Genomic DNA, 14261 nt, shown 5'->3' on the forward strand with positions numbered 1-14261 from the left:
GTTGATTTCATTGGTTAAGCAATAAAGAAACTGCTTGGCCCTGATAGGTTAAAACGTAGGTGGGAGGAGTAAACAGAACAGAATGCTGGGAGGAAGAGGAAGTGAGCTCAGAGAGACGCCATGCTCCCCTCTCCCTGGCGGATGCGAGAGCTCTGCTCTCTGAGGCAGACACATGAAGCTCAGACCCAGGATGGATGTAGGCTAGAATCGTCCCGGTAAGTGCACCTCAGTGCTACATACTTTATTAGAAATGGGCTAGTCCAGGTGCAAGAGTTAGCCGAGAGGAGGCTAGATATAATGGGCCAAGCAGTGTTTAAAAGAATACAATTTGTGTGTTGTTATTTTGGGGCATAAGCTAGCCAGGCGGCCGGGGTGCTGGGGACGCAGCCCCGCCGCTCCTATTACTACACAAAACAAAACAAAAACTCTCCATCCCTACCCCCTCCCCAAATGGGCACTGAGATCTTGATTTCCATGGTGCATAGCCCTTCTGAGCGTTTCATGGGGCAACATCTCCAGAGAGCTTCCTGAGACTGAGGGCATGCTGTGTGCTCCACAATGGTGACTGTCACAGTAACCAAAGAAGACTTGATGCGAAGGAACACCCAGCCTTGAAGCAGAAATGGAAATGTGGTCATCATTTCCTACCCCCTCCCTTGAGGCTGGAGCAAGTACTAATGTCAATTAGCTCAATCTTACCCTTCTCTGGTGCAATTTTGAGAATGGTGCCCTCAGCTTGGAAATAAAACACAGGCCGGCTCCCATGCCTGGTGCCCAAAGAAACAGATACGGGAGGCAGTTTTGATGCCAGGCTGACCTTGAACTCACTGTGCACCCAAGAATGCCTCTGACCTTCTGATTGTCTTGTCCCCTCTTCCTCGGGCCACAGTGTCCCACTTGCTTGGGGCAAGGAATAGAATCCAGGGCCTCCCCTGTGCTGGGCAAGGATTCTACCCACTGATTGAGAGCAATACCCCACAATTTTGAAATCTAATAGCAGGGCACGGAGAGGTAGGATAGCCAGTTGTTCAAGTCAGTGGAGGCATTTAAGGGTGATAAGAAGGGGGGAACTATCCTCAGAGGGGCCCAGATTTGTCCCAGCTCAGCTTCCCTGAGGCAGGTGATATTTTCCCTCATAATCAGAGCAGGGCTTCTCAACCCTCTAAGGCTGTGACCCTTTAACAAAGTTCCTCATGCTGGGATGACCCCAAACATGAAATTATTTTCCTTGCTGCTTCATGACTGTAATTTTGCTAGTGCTATGAATTGTTATGGAATATGCAACCCTCAAAGGGGTTGTGACCCACAGGTTGAGAACCACTAACCTAGAGTCTGGGCTTCCAAACATGGTAGCCATAGCAATGTGGGGGGGTGTGGGTGTAATGAATCTGCTCCTCTAAGTTCTACTGTTGCACTCCTGTGTGTCTCTCCTTCTGGCCTGGGAACTGTCACTCAGCAGCCCTTCCTGATCCCAGGCCAGGCCCCTCTGTTGGCATCACCACCCAGTACTCCCCCACCTCACTCTACCATGTGCTCAGCTGCCCCGTTCCCTTCCCCCGCTACCCCGACCCTGCAGCCAGCCAGGCCTCTCAGCCTCTCCCCAGCCTGCAGTTTGAAAAAACTGATCCTTTCCCAGGACTACTGGGAGGAGAAAGGGTGGAGGATAAAGATGAGGGTCAGAGGTCAGAGCTGGGCCACCCCTCAACCCCCATTCCTTCCACCCCAGAATCATCTCTCCTGGCCTGCAGGCATACAGAGAACCAAAGGCACTCTTGCAATAAGATGCCAAGGCTGGAGGTCAGACACCATCAGCAACTTGACATAGGAGTGGCCACAGCCAGGTTGCTTCAGGTTGCTGAGTCAGCACAATAAGGCCCACTGTCTCCTCAGACCACAGGATACCTGCCCCATTTCCGGTAGGATGCTGACCTTGCTGGATTAAGGGTACAGGTTGAGTTCTTTACCACACCCCAGCATGGCACACTCCCGAGACACACACACACACACACACACACACAGAGAGAGAGAGAGAGAGAGAGAGAGAGAGAGAGAGAGAGAGAGGAGGGAAGGAGGGAGACGGGTCCCAGCCGCCCCTGCAGCCTCAGCATCTTTTACCTCTCCCACATCCTAAAGCATGTGCTATAAGGCCAGCTCCTCAACCAAGTGACAAGGAATGGACTATCTGGATAAATGGATCCCAAAGCAGGCATCCAAATCCATTGGTTCCTGAAGCCACTTTTTGTAGAAATGGATACTAACAGTCACCACCGGAGTGAATAACCCACTCCCTGGGACTATGGCTTTCGGCATCCGTGACCCGGACAGGGATGTCCAGCTTAAAATGCCACATTGAGGACAGGGAGGCAAGAGGACCCACCACAAAATCTCTCTGCGCCCTCCCCCCTTTGCTGTCTCTATGGTCATCCTTCTCTCTCTTGCTCCAGGCTCTGCCCTTTGTCCTGTAACTTTGCCTTTCTGAACCTCGAATGCTACTGGCTCACAGTGGGGAGCAGCAGACAATAACAGTAACAGTGGACTGATTATACGCATTAAAGGGAGGGTTACAGAGAGGGTTGCAAAGAGTCATGTCTTCCTGAACCTAGAACAGGTTCTTATCAGTTTTACCCACAGACATTTAAGAGAGCCCAAGGGTCTTAGAGAACCTAGGTTGAACTTCATCATTCCATCCCACCCCTTCACAAGGCCAAAATGTGAGCCCTGGGGTCTTCAGGAAAGAAGGCCACAGACAGACCCTAGGGGTGGGGCTGTAATCCGCTTCTCTCATCTGGATCACCTGTTACTCCGGTTCACTGGGACCCAAAGGTCTTGTGGGTGCCTGTCAAAGAGACTCAGTGAGCCTTGGGCTACCCACTCCAGAAATCCGGGAAGTCTGATGCCCCAGAGTTCCTGGGATTAGACACCAATTGTGCCTGGTCCTGTGTCTATAGCTTGGCCGTGCCTTCTTGAGTGTCTTCAAGGGTCAACATCATCAGAGACTTAGGAAGTCAATAACTCACTTAGCCCCATATAAGGCCATGGTTTGCTGCTGGAAAATTGAAGGTCAGAGAGGCTGAGTAATTCGCACAGTCACACAGTAAATGGGGGACAGAGGAAACTCAGGATCGACCAGAGGCCATACCCCTAGGTACCTCTCCTGTGAAAGTATCCTGACCTGGTAGCAGAATGTGAGCCTGAGACCATGTGGTGTCCACTTTCATTACCCCTACACGCACGCACACACACACACACACACACACACACACACACACACACCTCTCCAGACCTCAGTTTCCCCACCTGGAGCCCCTCAAGTCATAATCCACCAGAATTCACCCAGTTCCTTCAAAGTTACCTCCTACTGTGAGCTTCTTCCAAGGCTGTGTTACTCTAAAGGAAGGAGTTACCCTCTCTGGGCCTCTTCAAACAAGAGAACACTGGAAACCCCTTGTCTATTTGTTGATACCATTAGAAAAGAACTTAGCGTCATGTTCAGCAAATAGTAAATGCCCAGTAAATGCTGGCTGGTGTCACTTCTTAGCCACCACCTGACACCTCTCTCCCTTCTCCAATTCCAAACTCTCACCTCCCGGCCTGCCGGCCTGCCATTGGAGTGCGGAGATGGGGGGTGGATAGACCTCAGCTTGCCCAGTGGCTCCTTTGGCTAACTGCCCAGAGCCAAGGCTATGCACTCCAGGGGAGGCCTTTGAAGTCGCCGCCTTATGTAACCCCCTTGTCCCCTCCCCTCTTTTCACATGTCCCCAGAGTAACCTTAGGGAAGAGAGCCTGAAGCTCCCAGCTGCTGAGCCTGGATACTGTCTCTCTTCCATGTAACAGATGAGAGCAGAGAGACAGATGTTGTGGGCCACAGGTACCTCTACCTGAGCCCTAATCCTACAGTCCACCCATTAAACTGTGTGTCCTTCGGGATGTTACTTGCCTTCTCTGTGCCTCATTTTCTGACCTATCTTGTAGAACATACTAACATGTAAAGACATCGTGAGAAAATAGATAAATGGCTGGCTTAGCATGTAACAACACAGTAGGGCTTAACAAGGAGGAGTTAAGTATTTAACATTGTTACATCAGGCCGCACAATGTAATGATAATATTTGGAACTTGCGTTTTGTTCTGGGACAAGGCCTCACTGCACAGCCCTGACTGGCTTGGAACTTATTGCTCAGGCCAGCCTGGCCTTGAACTTGCAGCCATCCCCCTGCCTCTGCCTCCAGAGTTCTGTGATGGTAGGTCGGAATGGCCCACCAGCTGAAAATGGGGGTTATGAAGAACACTCACTAAACTATTGAACCCCAATTGTCTGGCTTAGAAACAGACCTCATGGCTCAGTCTCAGTTTCCCGCTCCTACAAAATGGAGTGGACATCTCCTAGCTTCAAAAAGTGCCAGAAAATAGAGCAAAGCCACAGCCATCTTCCTGCCTAAGGCTTCTAAAGTGGGTTGGGGAATGTTCCCATGAGTCCATGCGGGCACATCCCCTACCCCTAATCCTAGAGACGCAAGGTTGGGGGAGCACAGGGACAGAACACGGAGAGGGCAATTCATCTTCTGCTCCTCTTGATGGGTCCCTGGATCTGGCTGGGAAGCTGCCTCCAGCTTCCCTCACGTGTATAGAAGGAGACTCCGGGGGACCAGAGGCTGGAAGAATGTTTGCGCAGCCTTCAAACGACTTGGCAGGCCACAAGAGAGGAAAGGCCGCTTCAGGGAGAGCTCAAATTGAAATTGCACGGAGGGAGGAACGTTGGGATAAGCGCTGAAGCTCATAAAAAAGGGGGGGGGGTGGCGAAAAGGGAAGAACAGGCAACTTGCAGAAGCGAGATGGAGATGGAAATGCTTGGGACCAGGCTGCAGGGCAAGAAGTGGGGCGAAAGAGTGGGAAGGCTAGTCAAGTCCCCAGACGTCGCCGCTGAAGGGTCTGCAGGGGACGCTGGGAAAGGAAGCCTGGACCAAAGCAGACCTGGGATCCCTGGAGGAGGATAACCCCAAGAGGTCGTGGGAGAGACCCGAGAAAAGCTAAAAGGACCACATCATTCACTCCTTGAAGACTGAATTTTGATGGGGCTTGATTCAAAGGAAGCAGAGAGGCGTGTTAGCAATCTAGGACTTTTTGACTTTTTGAATGAATTCAGGAGTCCTGTCAAAGATACTGGTGCTGATGCGGTGGGACGGGGGGGGGGGGGGGGGGGGGGGGGGGGGGGGGGGGGTCTGTAAAGTAGTGGCTAGAGTGTTTTGACCTGGCGTGCACGAAGCCCCGGATTTCATCCCCAATCCCAGCACTTGAGAAGTGGGGGAGGGAGGATCAGGAGTTCAAGGCCATTCTGGGCTGCAGAGTGAGTTTAGGGCTAGCCTGGTCTACATGAAACCCTGTACAAATGAGACCTCCCCAAATTGTTAAGATTAAAAATCACTTGGGAAACAAATTTTAGCGCCGTGGCACAATCTGATTGAACTTTCCAGAAAGGAACGCTGACAGGCCTCTACAGAACCCCTTCCCAATTCTTTTATCACCTCTCTGTCCACGGTTTGGAAGGGACCGGGACAGGGAGTGCGCACCTCGGTCTCTCTGGGGAAGCCCCGGCCCCGGGTCCAGGTCCCTCACCTTAACCCTCCTGGTTCAATTCATTAGCTTCATAGACGTGTTCTCAATTCCCGGACGCGTAGAGAAAAGCCTGGTCATTAACCTCCCGGCCCCTGTGCGCTGCCCGGTGCCACCGCAAGCGCAGCCTTCTCGGAACAGAAGGGCCGTGCCAGCTCCCAGATCCCGGCAGCCCCTCTCCGGTGTGTGCCAGCAGCCGCTGGTCTCCCTCCCTCCCTCACGCTGTTTCTATAAACCACTGACCGATCTGAAGCCCATCTCTAGCTTCCAAGGTGTTCTCCATGCCTCTAACCCCACTTGAGCAAACTTGGTCGTCCATCCCACCCACCCCCGCCCCCAGATGGGGACGCGGAGACTGGGGAAATTTGATGTTCGGAGCTGGCATCAAAGTGAGTTTGCACGGCTCTGGCCACCTTTGTATTTGCTTCGCTGTTGAAAAATTCTTTCTCTGATTCACTGTGTGCTGCAGGAAAGAGGGCTATTTCCCCACCCCGACTCCCACCTCACTCCACCCCCACCCCAACCCCACCCTGTCTCCAGGAGTTAAACTCAAAATTCCCCGCTCCCTCATCTCCTCTCTGCCCATCCTGATTCAGCTGAACTTCCTAGCGTTTCTTGGCCAAAGGCACTAACTTAGCACAGCTGCGAGGGGTTCGAACCACCTGTTCCTCACGGCCTCGGTCTGCCATCACTACAGGAGTTCCCTGATCCTGGGTGAGCACTGAGAAAAATCCCTGGCAGATCTACGAGATGGAGTTCAGTGTCTGTCCACTGCTTCACTGCTTATCTGTCTAGCGTTCTAGATACCAGTGCCGGACTTCTCATCCAAAATCTGCCTTTCACCAAATAATGGAGAGGAGCGCTGACCACGCCTACTGAAAACGCTGGGGGTGGGGCGGCTCAGACTTGATGTCCTATGTTTCCAATTCTGGTAATGTCTGATACATACAACCAAGTGGAAAAGCCATCCAAGGGTGAGCACACCCTCACGCTATGGCTGCCGGTTGGAGAGTTTGCTTGATAACCGTGCTATGTCGGGCGGTGGTGGTGGTGGTGGTGGTGCACACCTTTAATTCCAGCGTCAAAGAGTCAAAGGCAGGCAGACCCCTGTGAGTTTGAAGCCAGACTACTGCTCAACAAATCAAGTTGCAGGGCAGCCAGGACTGTTACACAGAGAAACCCTGTCTCAAAACAACAACAACAACAATAATAATAACAATAATAATAAATAGCTACAAAGTCGAAAATGGGATGCACCTGCAAGGCTGAGGAAGATGGCCAGTTGGAGGCTAGCTGGGCTACATAGTACGACAGTCTCAGAAGGAAGGAAAGAAAGAAAGAAAGAAAGAAAGAAAGAAAGAAAGAAAGAAAGAAAGAAAGAAGAAAGAACAGAACTGACTGTAGATTTGGATGTTGAGTATACCTAATGCTTCCCTGGGCACCTAAGCAGCTAGGGACAGCCTTGAAAGCTAAGGCTTCCCTATTATGCCAGATAAAATGAGAGTAGCAGGGAGCAAGAGAAGAGACCTGGAAAATCTTGATGTTCAGTGACCCCCCATGGATCTTCCCATGACCTGGAACATCAAGAGATGGTCACCCTTTTCATGGTAGGTGACAGACACAAAAAGGCAGGATGTCAGCAGTTGACTTGCTGCTGCAGGGTCACCACACTGTGAAATGGACATCCCTTCATGTTGGCCAGCTCGCCTTGACGCTGTGACCATCGTGGCCTGCACACACATACTGGAAGGGACCCAGAGCTCTCTGTCCCCAGCTTTCTTCCTGGCATCCTTCCTAACTTTTCAAAGGCTCACCCCTATTCCTGGGCGTCTCAGATCCTAGAGGGTCAAGGCAGAGGACCTCTTCAAATACTGGGCAGGAAGAAGATCCTGGACTTCCGGGTGGTTGGAGCCTCACTTACGAGAAGATTGTGACCCAGAGGAAGCTTTGCTATCCTGTGATAAGGGGAGAGATGTCTCCCAGGACTCCCCTCACTCCCTAGCTTTACAGCCTTACAGGTAGCAGGGTACCGGAGCACCCTGTATTCCAGCTACCTTCAGTCTCCCGGAGTTCTGCCGGAGTTCTGCCATGCAGTCCTCCGTTCCAGGGCCACGTCGTAAAAAGATTTACAAGACTATGTAAAACTGGCAGTAAAAACAATTAACTTTAATGGCACCTCGGGTGGGTGGCTGGGTGGGTCTCTCCCGCCTTCTCCACAGAGCGGCAAGTCAGATAAGGGAGAGGACCAGCAGTCAATGGGTCCTGATTTCATCTCTCAGTTCTTCTTGGGGACCTTCCCTCAGCTCTGGAGGTCAGAGGTTCAAGGCTAAAATGAGGAGATGGCCTGACACAGGGACAGAGAATCAAGCTTCAAGCTTCGGTAGTTGGTACCCGACTAAGCCTCTTAGCCCCTCCCAGGCTCAGTGTTCTCATCTGTGAAATGAGAATTGAGGAATGTGAGACTCCCTCATAGAACTGGGGAAATTTTTAAAGCATTCGTCTGAAGGCTCCTCCCCCACGCCTGGTACACACATGTGCTCGAGTATTTAATTTAGTAAGTTTGCATTTTAGGAAGCGTGTGCCCCCCAGGTGTCCGGCTTTCTGAAAGGTCAGGGCCACATTTCCGAGCCTTGGCTCTGCCATCCCCACTTAAATATCAGTTTCCTGCTAAAATTGACCTACTTGTCCGGCTGGTGACCCCGGAAGCGACCCCATGCTCCGGCGGTAGGCTGCAGCCCCCAGCTTTGAAAACGACCTGGATTTCTGGAAAGCCAGTAAGGAAATGAGAGTGACCAGGGGGTAGAGGCAGGGTCTCTACCTCCCTGTCCCCTGGGCCAGCCCGGAAAACTCTCATTCTGTAGTTCTCCTTGGCCTGGAGACAATTAACATTCATTTCAGAAAGCCCTCTGTTTGTCTGTGTCTGTGTGTGGCCCTCTGGGGTTGCCCCAACCCCCAGTGGACGCTGCAGTGTAAGGTCATTGCTCATTGGCCAGGCAATTTAATTAGTCAGGACATACAATCAATGTCATCATGGCCCCTGTCTATCCAGAGGGCAGACCTTGTCTCTGATCTCAAGACGCCAGGACCTCTTCAGCCCCACCCGCGGCCCAGCTACCTGGGACTCTATGACCAAAGGCACTGAGACAGGCAAAGGAACTTTAAACCAACAGGTTTAAAGATTCCCATTTGGGACCTGGTTCAGGTGTGGAAGAGAGCTTGCTGAGTTTGAACCACCATTGAAAACAAGCCTGATGATGCATTGTGCTGTGGTCCCACAGAGGCAGGAGGATCAGGAGTCTAAGGTTTCTTTGGCTGCATAGTAAGTACAGTGCAGCCTGAACTACATGGTAAAGAAAGAGAAAAGGGAGGAGGGAAAGATGGGAGAAAGAGAGGAGGGAGGGAAGGAGAGAGGGAGGAAGGAAGGAAGGAAGGAAGGAAGGAAAGGAGGGAGGGAGAGGGGAGGATTGAGTTTCTTTATTTGTAGACAGGGTCTTACTTTGTAGCCCAGGCTAGTCTAGAACTCTCAATCTTCCTACCTCAGCCTTCCAAGTGGTGGGGTGACAGGCATGAACCCCCATGCTCAGCCTAAATAGCTTATTGAAGGGCAGTAAGTTCTAGGACCAAAGAGAAAACAAGAAGACAAGCAGAGTGGGGAGAGAGAAAGCTTCCGATTCAGGGTGCTGTGCACTGCAGGGGCCTGGGAGAAAAGAGCCACAGAGGCAAAGACAGGACCCTCAGGCCTGAGGGAGGAACATGGCTTCCACAGCTCAGGTCAGGAGGCACAGGTAAAGGGCACAGGGAATGTGCATGCTGGTCAAGCGGTCAGAGACAGAGAACAGGGAAGACCGGGTGACAGACAACTCAGGACCCCTGTGAGGGCTCTGCTGCTTGCTGCCACCAAGATGGAGCCACAGGAGCATGGGAAGGAGCCTGTCGGCTTGCTGCCCTCTAAAAACAGGGCTCTGAAGTCCAGCACTTGGGAGGCAGAGGAAGGAGGACCTCTGCAGGTTCCAGGACAGTCCTGTCTCCAAAACACAAAAAGCAAACAAAAATTTAGTAATAAAATAAAACCTGAACACTAACGGTAAAAGGAGAGTGGATTCTAGAGAGGGAAATGGACCTGTGAGGTCACTTCCAAGAGGGCCCCATGATTCTTTGTTTGTTTGTTTTGTTTGGGGCTTTTTAAAAGTTAAATTTACTTAACTTTATTTTACGTGCATGAAGGCATCAGATCCCCTGGAGCTGGAGTTACAGACAGTTGTGAGCTGTCATGTGGGTGCTCTTAACCTCTGAGCCACCTCTCCAGACCCTTGCTTTTGTTTTTGTTTTGTTTTGTTTTCTGAGGTAGGGTTTCTCTGTGTCACCCTGTCTGTCTTGGAATTTGCTCTGTCGTGCAGGTTGGCCTCGAACTCACAGAGATCTACCTGCACCTGCCTTCATAGTGCTGAGATTAAAGGCGTGAGTCACCGCACCCAACTCCAAATATTTACAGGAACCCATTTCCTCAAAGAGAACCATTTGCTTAAGGCTGGGATCTTTAAAAATGATAGGCCTTGAGACACAGCGGCTTTGTCCTCACCCCTTTGCTCATCCTCCAGTTACTGGGATGCCCCATGATGCTAGGAAGGCAAACTCTCCCTGCACTGGGAGATCTGGTGGGGACCATGCCGTCTATATGAATTGAGCCTTTTGGACTCAACTGTGGCCTGGCCAATATCAAGACCACATCCCAGGGGCTGGAGGGAATGAAGCCAAGGGATAACGTGCCTGCTTCATACACACGGGGCCCTGGGTTCTCAGCATTTCCCCCATTAAAACGCAGAATTTCAAAATGGTTAAGCTCTAAACTCAGAATTATTTGTTATGAGACTGTAGCCAACAAATGCCTAAAATTCACAAGAAAATGAATAGCATGTGTACATACCCAGGCTTTCTATAGAAAACAGAAGCCAAATCATTGGAGTCTTACACATCACATGATTCCTGACTGTGCTAGAGGCAAGAATACAAACAAACAAACAAAAAGAGTGCCAGCCAATATACTGGCTCATCATCATCTTTGACTCCTGTTTCAGGGGACCCAATGCCCTGTTTCAGTCTAGTACACGTGAGTACCAGGTATATACTTGGTGTGTAGCCTTACTTATAGGCAAATCACCCATACACATTAAGAAATATCATATTTTTAAAACTCAAAGCTGGACATAGTGGTGATTACAGAACTTCAGGGGCAGAAGCACGCAAAGTTCAAGGCCACCTTCAGGTACCTAGTGAATCTGAGGGACCACACTTGGGCTCTTGTGTACTCTAGGCAAACCCTACACTCAGTCTCTAACATGGTACACACTGAGGGTGCCCCACCATGAGAAAGACACTTGATGCCACTGCTCAGTCTAGGTGATCTCGACCAGGTCAACACAGAACTTCAGGTTCTTCACCTGGACCCATAGGTGGTTCCTGGTGTTTTCTGTAAAGACTATAGGGCACTGTGCACCCAAAGTCCCAGTTTCAGCATCCAATGCCTCTGTCCATTTGTATTCTTACAGCAATCCCAACAGCGAGCCTCAAAGCGTGCAAACAGTCTCCAGTCACAAGCTCCACACAGCTAGCTGGTCATCAGAGTGCCCCAACCTGGGCCAGCCCCTTTTTGTGCCCTACCTCATCCATCCTCCCCATCGGGCTGTAAGCCAGTCATTACACCACCAAGCCAACCTCAAATTCCCATGATGTTATTTCACTAGACAGCTCTTAACTGTCACTTCAAGGCCCTTAAAAGAGGCCACAGATGCCCAGGTTACAAGTACTTCAAGGGTTCTTGGCCTAAGATAAAGAATTTTATTCCTGGAGTGGGCACAGGGATCAGAGTGCTCAGCCACTGTGCCCAGTACCCTGTCTGGCTCAGGTCTTGCACTGATGGTATCATTGGTCTTACAAAGGGAAGGGTAGGCAGTGGTTAGAAGCACAGCCTCTCTCTAGGGAGTGAAACAGAGCCCAACTCAGCCACTTTCTGCCTTCTCTCTAGAGAAGAGATGAGACCTCTCAGGCCTCTACTGCCTGGAATGAGAAGACATAGACAATGTCCCTTCCTAGGACTGTCTTGACCATGGAGAGGTGAGGTGAGGTGAGGTGGGAAGCCCACAGTTCTGCAAACAGCTTCCTGCTCCTCCAGTGTAGGGAATATGTTCTTGTTCCTTGTTTTTATTGGGTTGGGAGTATATGTTTCAAGACATGGTCTTTCTGTGTAGCCTTGGCTGTCCTGGAACTAGGTCTGTAGACCAGGCTGGCCTCAAACTCAGAGATCCACCTGCCTCTGCCTCTGCCTCTGCCTCTGCTGGGATTAAAGGTGACTGCAACCGTTCATAGCAATTTTTTTGGTAGGGTCTCTGTGGCCCACAGGGACCTCGCAATCCTCCTGCCGCATTCCTAACTACTGAGACTGTGGGAGTCAGCCATGATACCCACCTTAAGGAATTTTTGGTTGTTTTAGTAAAAGGTTTTATTTGAACAAGGACATGGTTCAGTAGTGGCGGAGTGTTTGAAGGCCCCGGGTTGAGAGAGACAGAGAGACACACAGAGAGAGCTATTATCTAGGCTAGAGGGGAGGGCAAAAGTCAAAGGAAAATAACCTTGTATATGGAGAGAAACTCTGGTGAAGCCGGGGGATTCTCTCAATCCGAGCCCTCTGGCCAACTTGAGCTGCATAGTGAGACCCTGTCTCAAGCCACCGGCACAAAGCCCCTTGGATTGGATAAATTCTCTACGAAGCCTACAAATGCAGATGAAGGAGAAGATTGGCGATGGAAGCCCCCAAACAGATTCTGTACAGGAGGATCACGTGACACTCTTCTGCCCTGCTCTGGGGACTCAAACTGCGATCCCAATAAAATGACCATTTTCATGGGTTAGAAACAGTTGACAAATGGACAGTTTTCTCTTTCTTTTTTTCCTTTCCAAGACAGGGTTTCAGGCTGGAGAGATGGCTCAGTGGTTACGAGCACTTGGCTGCCCTTTCTGAGGTTCCGAGTTTAATTCCCAATAACCACATGAAGATTCACAACTATCTGTAATGGAATCTGATTCTCTCTCCTGCTGTGTGTGAAGACAGAACATTCATGCATAAAATACATGAATAAATAGATCTTTAAAAAATAAAAGACAGTGTTTCTTTCTCTGTGTAGCCATGGCTATCCTGGAACTCACTCTATTATAGACATCTACCCGCCTCTGCCAACTACTGGGATTAAAGGTGTGTGCTACCACCAACCAGTAATATTTGCCGATAATTTCACAGTCTTTGACCTCCTGTGCACATGTGTGCTGTCATGTGTGTATCTATCCATATGTAGAGGCCAGAGGTTGATGTTGAGTGACTTCCTTGATTGCTCTTCATTCTGCTTCTGTTTCTGAAGCCAAAGCTTCAGAATCTGCCCGTCAAGACAGCTAGCTAGCTTGCCCTGGAAATCCCATCTCTGCCTCCCAACTGCTGGAATTACAGGCATCCTCCATGCCTGCCTGGCTTCTTATATGGGTGCTTGGGGATCTGACTCCAGTCCTCAGACTTGCTCGAAGAGGGTTTTAGTCACTAAACCATCTCCCCACCTCCTCCCTCACATAATTTTGATACTTAAAAAAAAAATCCAAAGATGTTCATTAGAGACTGATTATGTTGTCTCAAAACTTCTAATTTGAAGCCCTGACCCTTCAGTCTTCAGGTCTCAAAAAAATAATAAAGATGACACAAATAAGACAGATTAGGGCAGGCCCTACTTAGAACCCATGGGTGCCTTGTAGAAGGGAACTGTGTGGAGAGAAAACAACAGACTATTCGGTCCAGAGGAAGGCCGCCGGATGTAACCAGTGGACACCTGTCTACCAGCCAAGGAGGAAAGGCCACCAGAAACAATCCTCTCCAGACCTGCTCATGGACTTCTGGACTTTAGATTGTGGGAAAAGAAATACATGTCGTCTTAGCCACATGTCTGCTGCATTTTGTAAGACAGCACAGTGCCCTGCATTTCCAAAAGAGAAGACCACACATCTAGAGAGAAATCAAAGCTCCTCCCTCCATCACCACCAAGACTCGGCAGCTGTGCCGAGCTACCCCTGATTTCTGGTGTCTTGGTTTCTTTGCTGCTGCTGAGGCAGGCTATTGACCAGAAGCAATCTAAGGAGAAATTTATTTTGGCTTTTAGAAAGGAATCTCCACGCTAAAGCCTTGCACTGTTTAGTCTTTGGTAAATTTGACACAAACCAAGGTCATGTTCTTAATTAATGATTGGTTAATGTGGGGAGACCCAGCCCACTGTGGGCAATACACTACCCCTAGGCAGGTGATCCTGGGTTGTATAAAAATACAAGTGAACCAAGCCATGGAGAGCAAGCGACTAGTCAGCACTCCTCCAAGACCTCTGCTTCAGTTCCTACCTCCAGGTTCCTGCTTTGACTTCCCTCAATGGACTGTGATGTGGCGGCATAAGCCAAATAAAGCCTTTCCTCCCAGGTTGCCTTTGGTCACGGTCTTTATCACAGCAATAGAAACCCAACTAAGACAGGCCTCCCCCCCCCCCCCATTCTTCTATGAAAAGGGCAAGGTTTGTCTCCAAGACCAAGAAAAAGGAAGATGAAGAAGAAGATGCAAAGAGCTGTCAATC

Source organism: Microtus oregoni, unplaced genomic scaffold (genome assembly GCF_018167655.1).
Source record: "Microtus oregoni isolate MIOR12 unplaced genomic scaffold, Mior012 000003F_ref0000135, whole genome shotgun sequence".
NCBI classification, from domain to species: Eukaryota; Metazoa; Chordata; class Mammalia; order Rodentia; family Cricetidae; genus Microtus; species Microtus oregoni.